Source organism: Silurus meridionalis, chromosome 10 (genome assembly GCF_014805685.1).
Source record: "Silurus meridionalis isolate SWU-2019-XX chromosome 10, ASM1480568v1, whole genome shotgun sequence".
In the NCBI taxonomy this organism is placed as follows: Eukaryota; Metazoa; Chordata; class Actinopteri; order Siluriformes; family Siluridae; genus Silurus; species Silurus meridionalis.
In genome coordinates this window covers 27,150,025-27,160,100 of record NC_060893.1, presented here as the reverse complement: position 1 = coordinate 27,160,100, position 10,076 = coordinate 27,150,025, and positions in this window count along the sequence as shown.

Sequence of the window (10,076 nt, the reverse complement as noted above, 5' to 3'; positions counted from 1 at the left end):
TTCTCATCTGAAAGAGGGATGAAGAGAGCGGAGGGGGGCGGAGGTGGAAAATTAATGATGGACAGATTTAGGAGGCGGAGGAGAGTCACTCCTCTGCTTTTCAGCTTGAGAAAGATGGAGGCCCTGATGAGGCGGGGAGTCATGAATAACGAGAAATCAATGAAAGAGAGAGAGAGAGAGAGAGAGAGAGAGAGACTCAGGGGAGTCCTTCACTCGCTTCACATCGGGTTTGTGCTAATCATGCGCAAGTTACACGCTAATTACAGTTAACACGCAAACGTGTGTTCGCTTTTTCCTGTTGACTTTTTAGCTTGTTTGTACGAGTTCTACATCATCTGACCTGCATCCGTATCTGCAGCCTGACCGAACACGTCCCCATGCTGGAGTCTGAAGTGGTGTCAGATCTTCAGGAGTGTTCCAGCACCAGCAACACAATTCTGAACAACTGTCAAAGCTTCTTCATCAGCAACCTTCCTCTCTGCACCCCAATCCTGGAGGATGCAAGTGCTTCAAGCATCAATGTTCACTTCTCTGATAAAGAATGCTCCTCAGGTCTGGTCTTAGAGAGGAGAACGCATGGCTTTTGACCATGAGGGAGAGGGCGAGGGGATTGCAGGAAAGGTTCTTTCAGCTGAAACAGGGAACCCTAAATGCTCCATCTCCTGCTCTATAATAAAGAGCCTGGATGGACAGAATAATGACTCTTAAGAGAGACTTCACTGAACCCATGCAAACTGACCCTGTGAGACTGAACTCTGTGGAAGAGCAGCAAATGGAGATGTTCTATTCCTGTGGCAGGTCCTATTATCTAGAACAATAGCAGGAGAAAGAAACCACACAGTGTGAAGAACCAGAAAAATCCAAAGCTCTTATCTAAGGGGACTTTAGGAAGGTCAGAATGAGTGGACCACCACCACAAAACCTATACCTCCGTGTTTCAAGCTCCTAGAGGGAACCACACCTTCTTATAGCCCATAGTATATTCAGGAGGCCTGAAACAGGGGTACATTTGTCCCTCAACCTCTCCAGCATCTGCAGCCTACATGCAGATAGAAATGAATGTGGTGTTTAACCATATTGACCTTCACGTATCATTATCCAGTGCTCTCAAACGAGAAAGCTAAAATCTTATATCCATATCAGCAGCAGGGACAAAAAGAACAACTCTAGCTCCCCCTCTGGCTTCTGATATATTACACCTGCCATCTGGAATATCTTTAGTAGCAGTTTTGCAGTGTTTAAAAAAATACAATAATGCTGGAGAAATTAGTCATGGCTTAAACTGACAAAATCCAGATTTATCTTCTCCACCTAGAAGATCTAGCCAGACTCGTTCAGAATCAACTCCTATGTAAAAGGCCAAATATATTCATCAGCCACGTGAATAAAAGTTCTCATTCCTTTGATACATCAAAAGCCCAGAAGGCTTGTTTATAGACAAGGACAAGGTCACCGCTATCAGCATCTAAACCCTTTCCCATGACCATCAAAGATCTGCAGTGATTCCTTGGACTTGCACAAACTTTTAAAAACGGTTGTTCCAAGGCTTAAAGTAAAGCGACATTTCACGTCACATGTACAGTAGAGCAGAGTGAAATTCTTTCTTGGCAGGTCCCAGTGAAGGAAAGCTGAGGTTAGTCATGATAGGAGGACAGAGAATTAAGGGCCTTGCTCGAGGGCCCCAGGAGTGGCAGCTTGGTGATACTGGGGCTTGAACCCCTGACCTTCTGATCAGTAACCCAGAGCCTTAACCACTAAGCTCCCACCACCCCAGCATCAGCACCATAGCAACACTCAACATCCATTCTGAAGGAGACACCCAAAAAGCTGAGATCTTTTTAACCTTTTGAGATCTTTATGATCTCTCAGCGATTCAAGCATCTGAGTGCATCATAGAAAAATGAACCTTGGCCTTCACAATAATACAGACTGATCCCATCAAGTTTTAAATAATGGAGTCTAGTGGAGTCTAGTGAACTGTTAATGGAACTGCTAGGTTTAATGTTAATAAACCTAGCAGTTATGACAATGGTAGAAAAGAAGCCTTCAAAGGGAAGATGGTGTTGGGCCATAAATTAAACAGATAAACATAAAAATGCACAGATGTCATGTCAGTCTCACTAAAATGCAAAGTCCGCTAGTTGGTGTATCTATATTCACTCATCAGATTCTCACGATCTCTGCTACTTCCTTCCAAACTTTATATCTTCATACATGTTCAGTGAGAAGTTGTGTATGACATGGTGAGATAAAAACAATTTTTGAATGATTTGAGTGATGAGAATGTTGTGAGAACCGTCAGACCACATGTTCCTGAAGACCGATCTGAGAAACCGTTCAAATCAATCTGACATCATCAGATGTTCCATCATCTCCAGCAGGAGCCTTGTTCTAAACATCTGTGTGGATTGTGGAAGTGGTGCTAGCATCCACCAGCACTCCAGCTAATCTGACGATGCTGCGTGTTTTAAAATCTCTCTGTCGTCTCTCACCTCAGATGAAGACTCGATGCGCGGGTTTCCTTCCCGACGTTCCCTGGATCGAGCTGGACGTCCTGCTGAGAGACAACATGGCCCAGAAATACCACATGATCCCTTAACTTCTCACAGTTCACCATCCGTGAGAATACCTCCTCCAAGTCGGACAAATGCTCCTCAAATATGTGTGAAGACATGAAGATGCACCAAGGACACTGACAGGATTCTAGCGTGGTGGCGCTAACGGGACTGGTGCCGGCTTTCCCAGGAAACCTGCACGGAAAAATCCCAAAATTGTATTTCAATATCAAATATTCTAATCAGAGAAATATATATAAACACTCGAGAATTATTTTGTTTTGGTCCAGGTGGTCTCACAACATCCTTCTCATGAGGGTCTGACTCTCCCCATACAGCAGCTGAACACTTGTTTCCATGACGACCTGATTTTTATTTATCTGTCACACCTTCACCTCTGACACAGAAAACTCCTTCCTTCAAACTTCACTTCTAGAAAACAATCCATGCCTTCTGACCAATCACAGATCTTCTTTAGTGCTATACAATAGAATATGGGGAATTATCTCTCACACACACACACACACACACACACACACACACACACACACACACACACACACACTCAGGTGATAGTGCACCTGACAGCTGTGCCAGACGTTTGCTGTGTATGTTATTGTGAAAACGAGAGAATAATAGCTAGGGAAAGAAGAAAATGGCAGTGTACATGTCTCCCATCATCTCTCCATCCCCCTCTCTCCATCTCTATCTTCATCTCTCTCTCTCTCTCTCTCTCTCTCTCTCTCTCTCTCTCCTCTTCACTCCTCTCTCTGTCTCTCCCTATCGCTTTTCTCACTGTATATTTTAGCACTTTCTTTTAAGTCTTAATAAACACAGCCAAAAAATTAGAAAACTCACACTGAAAAGTCTCTCTCTCTCTCTCTCTCTCTCTCTCTCTCTCTCTCTCTCTCTCTCTCCCCCCTCTCTCTCTCTCTCTCTCTCTCTTTTGCTTTTCTTTTATTCTCTTACTCCCTCTCTATTTGTTTTAATTTTGATCTCGTTTCTGTAGTTCTCTCTCTCTCTCTCTCTCTCTCTCTCTCTCTCTCTCTCTCTCTGTGTTGGAAGGAATGCACTTAATGGTAGAATTTCACACTGTATATTTAATATGAATTTTTTCACACCTGTAAATGTCCTGTGTGATATTTCAGGGTAGTGCGCATGTGTGTGTGTGTGTGTGTGTGTGTGTGTGTGTGTGTGTGTGTGTGTGTGTGTGTGTGTGTGTGTGTGTGTGTGTGTGTGTGTGTGTGTGTGTGTGTGTGTGTGTGTGTGTGTGTGTGTGTGTGTGTGCATAAATATGATATGCAAAGGAGAAGGTAATGTGCGTAAGTCATGTGACCATAATGCACATGTGTATCTGTGTGTGTGTGTGTGTGTGTGTGTGTGTGTGTGTGTGTGTGTGTGTGTGTGTGTAGCTGTGTCTGAAACTGCTCGCTCTCCCCTACATAATGCATTATATCAGGTGTCGGCCTTTTTGATTTGAACGACTCCATTCCTGACATTTGCTCCCCCGTGTTATTACCCACACTGCAGTGTGATGTCAAGATTCTTTCACCCAAGTATATGGTTTTGTACCTAAATCCTTCAAACTGCAGTTATCAACCCCCTAATTAAGAAACCTGACCTTCACCCTGTCAGCTGTCCAACTACAGTCCAATATCAAACCTCCTCTTTATCTCCAAGATTCTAGAAAAGGTTGTAGCACAGCAGTTCTGCTCACATCTACTGAGGAACAACATTTATGAAATGTATCAGTCAGGATTTCGGCCTCATCATAGCACAGAGACGGCGCTAGTTAAGGTGGTAAATGACTGTTATTGGCCTCTGATCAGGGTTTTGTCTCTTTACTTGTTTTGCTCGACCTCAGTGCAGCTTTTCACACCATTGATCATCATCTCCTGCTTGCTGGACTGGAGAACGTTGTTGGAATAAAGGGAACAGCTCTCTCTTGGCTCAGGTCTTATTTGACTGATCGCTATCAGTTTGTTGATGTAAATGGTGAGTTCTCCACACTCTCTGAGGTAAAGTTTGGTGTTCTTCAAGGATCTGTCTTAGGCCCACTGCTTTTCTCTTTATATCTGCTGCCTCTTGGTGAAATTATTCATAAACATGGGATTCGCTTCCATTGCTATGCTGATGATACACAGCTGTATATTTCAGCAAAGCCAGATGAGAGAGATCAGCTTAACAATGTTGAGAAGTGTGTAAAGGACATTAGACAGTGGATGCTTGATAACTTTCTTCTGCTCAACTCAGATAAGACGGAAGTACTTTTACTAGGACCACATGCAGCTAGAAGTAAACTTTCCGATTACGTAGCATCTCTGGATGGTGTTTCTGTTTCAGCATGTACGGCTGTCAAAGACCTTGGTGTGATTATTGACCCGAGTCTTTCCTTTGAGTCTCACGTGAATAATATCACCAGGATCTCCTTCTTTCACCTTAGAAATATTGCTAAATGATAAATATGATGTCGTTACAGGATGCAGAAAAACTAGTTGATGTTTTTGTAAAATCTAGATTAGACTACTGTAACGCTTTACTGTCTGGGTGTTGGAGTAAGTTAAATATCCTCCTGAGGTACCAGTGAATAGTGTTTGTCTCTTTCTTCTCCTCTGATATGCCTGATTCATCCTGACATCCTACCTCTGGATGAAGTTCTCCTCAGTTGGAGACACTCTGGACAGACATCAGAGATGGTTCTACAACCTGAAGATCTATTAAGTTACTGAGCAACTCATCAGCTGGCAGACTGGAAATGAATAATAAGATTTCACTCATGTTTGATCTTGATAAATATTTTTATAACAGGTGAGGTTAAAGTGCATCGTTTCTATTGTGTGTGTGTGTGTGTGTGTGTGTGTGTGTGTGTGTGTGTGTGTGTTTATGGTTCTGGCCAATCAGCACTAATTAGAAGAGGATAACGAGAGCACAGTCACCTTTGCCTCATGTGGAGCGATTAACATACGGAACAAACACAAAGAAACCATATGGTAGTGAACATGCTGTGTGTGTGTGTGTGTGTGTGTGTGTGTGTGTGATGGAATCATTGTGTTAGTACAATCGCACAGCAGACCAGAATCTGCGCTGCTGAGACTCTCAGCCAGAAGAGTGAGGACACACACACACACACACACACACACACACACACACACCCCAATTGTGTTTATTGTCGCACATGCCCTAACAAGACTTTCTGCATTGATTAAAGCACTGTACAGGCAGATCAATCAGACCAGTCAATTCTGCAGTGTGTGTGTGTGTGTGTGTGTGTGTGTGTGTGTGTGTGTGTGTGGGCACAGGGGCAGAGAAGGTTCATGTCTCTGGAGGATTGGAAGAAGGTGAAGAGAGAGAGACTGGCATCATCAGAGATCATGACGTTACCTGAGCGCATATATACACACACACACACACACACACACACACACACACACACACGCACACACACTCATATACACAGTTATTTACACACATATACTGTCATACTGCTGCTGTCTGTCCTGCACCTCACAAATGTCTTATACTCAGAACTTCAGTATGTTTACATATACTAGGATCTACACTGCACCATACACATTCAGATGTTACGAGAAATATTCACCCGGCTTATATATATATATATATATATATATACACTGCCGATCAAAATTAGAGAACAATGTATAAACAATTGAACAATTCTAAAATAATGTAATCTTCACTGCTCAACAGATGGAGTTTTTGTCCTGTTCTGTCTATACCATGCTACCAGAACACCTTTTCCACAAAATAACTAAGGCATTTAAAAAAAACATTATTTTGCAGAAAACACACTGATCAAAATTAGAGAACAACAATGACTGTAGCATGGAAAAAGATTACAACAAAATGTTCTGAAGGTTACAACAGTCAGCAATTAGTAGGAAGTGTCCAGGCCTCTGCTCTGAATGACTTCAGCACATCTGCAGCTACAGGACAGCACGAGTCTCTCACACTGCTCTGGTGTGATTTTGGTCCACTCTTCTTCCAGTCTCCTCCACAGTTCGGTGACTGTAGTGGGTTTCTTGGCCATAACTTTGTCACCAAGGTTTTTTCAGAGGTTCTCTATTGGGTTGAGATCAGGACTCTGGGCAGGCCATGTCATTATTTCAATGTTTTCAGTTTCAAGGAACTGCTTTACCCGTTTTGCTGTGTGACATGGAGCGTTGTCCTGCATGAACACTGCAGGCTGATTGGGTGATGAATGCAGGGAAGGAACCATATGTTGTTGAAGAAGGTTCTGATAAACATTTGCATTCACTCTGCCATGTAGCTGTATAAGAGGCCCAACTCCTGCTGCAGAAAACATGCCCCAAACCATGACACTTCCTCCTCCACTTTTCACTGACTTCTTTACACACTTTGGGTTCAGTCTTTCTCCAGTTTGTCGCCGAACATAATGTTTCCCATCGGACCCAAATAAATTAAACTTGCTTTCATCACTGAAGTGAACTTTGGACCAGTTCTCCTCTGTCCACACAACATGCTCTTCAGCAAAGCTCAGTCTATCCTTTTGATTCTTTCTGCTAATGAGAGGACGCCCAGCCTTCTTGGCGGACTTGAATGAGTTTGTGATGTTGTAAAGATCAATATTCTTAAAATCACAGATTTGGAACGACCAACCTGTCTTGCTATGGCTGATAGGGTCGTCCCTTTGGCCTTCATCTGGACAACCTGCTGACGGAGGCTTTCAGTCACTTTAGAACGGCCCACCATCTTGCAGAGTCAGTGAAACTGGAAGTTAGGCTGCCGGTTAAATAGGGGTTGACAGATAATCAAGGAAATTAGCACCAGGTACCAGATTAACACCAATAACTGGGAGGTATCTGAAAGTGATTTTACAAAATTTTACTAAAACAACAAACCCAGTTAAGACTCCAAACCTCTACACTACAACCACAACTGTGCACCTACAACATCTGGAGCAGTTCACAATCAATATTTGTCTAATAACATGACAAAAAATAAAACACAATCTACTCACCAGAGATGCAGACTCATAATGTGCAGCGCCCCCCAGAGGCTGTAATCCAGTGGTACCGCTCGTATTCACTGGTCTGGAAGTGGAGAAAAAACCCTTTCCCGGGCTGAGACACGCTAGCTAGCTTCAGGGTTGGTGACCTCCTCACCATGTCTAGCTTTTCTTCAAAATGGATTCTTAAGTGTCCGAAACCAAAACAATTTCTCTTCCTCCGTAGGCGTAAAAAAGTCGAACTCAGATGTATGAACGTGTGCAGAGCTACACACGTGTTTTACCAGTCGAACTCGGCTGTAACAGTTTCCCTCTGAACAACCAATCAGAGGACAGAAAAATTCTATTCTGGGCCAGCGAGCTGCCCTGTGAGGAGAATCTGAAATCTGATTGGATAAAGAAACAGAGCTGTTGGTAATATTCTCTATGGTAAAAGTCCAGCAGTACTGATTCTGAAGGCTCTGAGCAGATTAGATTCACATGGCAGCACATAGAGACTGAAATCTGATTGGACAAAAAATCTAACATCCACATACACGTACTGGGAGCAGTGCAGCCGAGAGAAACGCTCCTCTACTTATGATGGAGATACGTTACGATGACTCCATCGTAAGTAAAAAATATGAGTTGAAATGGTGCTGTGACTGTGATAGTCTTTCCCACTTCATGCTAATTTAGCATTTTCTTTTTCTGCTCTAAACTGATGGCTTTTCTCTTCTATGTTCACTACAAGCAGGAGACATACTTGGGCGCTAAAAATGCTGTTTGAAACATAATAAAATACACACTGAGAAACTTTACTCGGTCGAGTGCTAGCGAGAGTGGGGCACCTGACGGAGGAGAGATTCACTCATCCCAGCTGCGTGTCCAACATATCTAACGCTGCTGCCTGTTGCGTGGAATTTTACATATTTTTTACAATTTTGGCGTATTGTTCTCATCGTAAGATCAAAAAAACGTAAGTTAAAGCATCGTAACTCGGGGACCATCTGAATTGCAATGAACTGCTGATTTTGCACTGACTGCTCATACACACTCTCTATACTGCACTTGATAAGAGAGAAGAGAAACTGTATTAGGATTTCTCAGTATGTCTGCACATAAGGTGGCATAGACAAATAAAAACTTTGAACATTGAATATTCAATCATATACATATACACTCTCTCTCTCTCTCTCTCTCTCTCTCTCTCTCTCACACACACACACACACACACACACACACACACACACACACACACACACACACATATGGTCAGGTGTAGACTACGATACACATAATCTTTCCTTGAAGAACAGATGCTCTGGTCATACATTACTGACCAACACACCAACACACACACACACACACACACACACACACACACACACATGCACACACACACACACACACACACACACACACACACACACAGTGCCAGGCTGTTTAACTTTGCTCTACTCAGTTACAGGTCAGTGATCTCCTGCAGGTTGCCGACTGAGATCTACCCTTCACAATCACACACATTAACGCTCACTGTGCATTGTGTGTGTGTGTGTGTGTGTGTGTGTGTGTGTGTGTGTGTGTGTGTTGATGCATACCGAAATTTTCACTGCCCTATTACCCCACTAATACAGGACTAATACCTCACTAACGCTGCACTAATACCCCACTAATACAGCACTAATATCTCACTAACACAGCACTAATACCTTACTAACGCAGCATTAATACCTCACTAATACAGCACCAATACCTCACTAACGCAGCACTAATACCTCACTAACGCTTCACTAATACCGCAGTAATACCTTACTTACACAGCATTAATACCTCACTAACGCAGCACTAATACCTCACTAACGCTGCACTAATACCCCACTAATACAGCAGTAATACCTTACTAACACAGCACTAATACCTCACTAACGCTGCACTAATACCTCACTAATACAGCACCAATACCTCACTAACACAGCACTAATACCTCACTAACGCTGCACTAATACCTCACTAACACAGCACTAATACCTCACTAACGCAGCACTAATACCTCACTAACACTGCACTAATACCTCACTAATGCTGCACTAATACCTCACTAACGCTGCACTAATACTTCACTAATACAGCACTAATACCTCACTAATACAGCATTAATACCTCACTATACAGCACTAATACCTCACTAACGCACTAATACCTCACTAACGCTGCACTAATACCTCACTAACACAGCACTAATACCTCACTAATACAGCACTAATACCTCACTAACACAGCATTAAAACTTACTAACGCTGCACTAATACCTCACTAATACAGCACTAATACCTCAATAACACAGCATTAATACCTCACTAACGCAGCACTAATACCTCACTAACGCTGCACTAATACCCCACTAATACAGCAGTAATACCTTACTAACACAGCACTAATACCTCACTAACGCTGCTAATACCTCACTAATACAGCACCAATACCTCACTAACACAGCACTAATACCTCACTAACGCTGCACTAATACCTCACTAACACAGCACTAATACCTC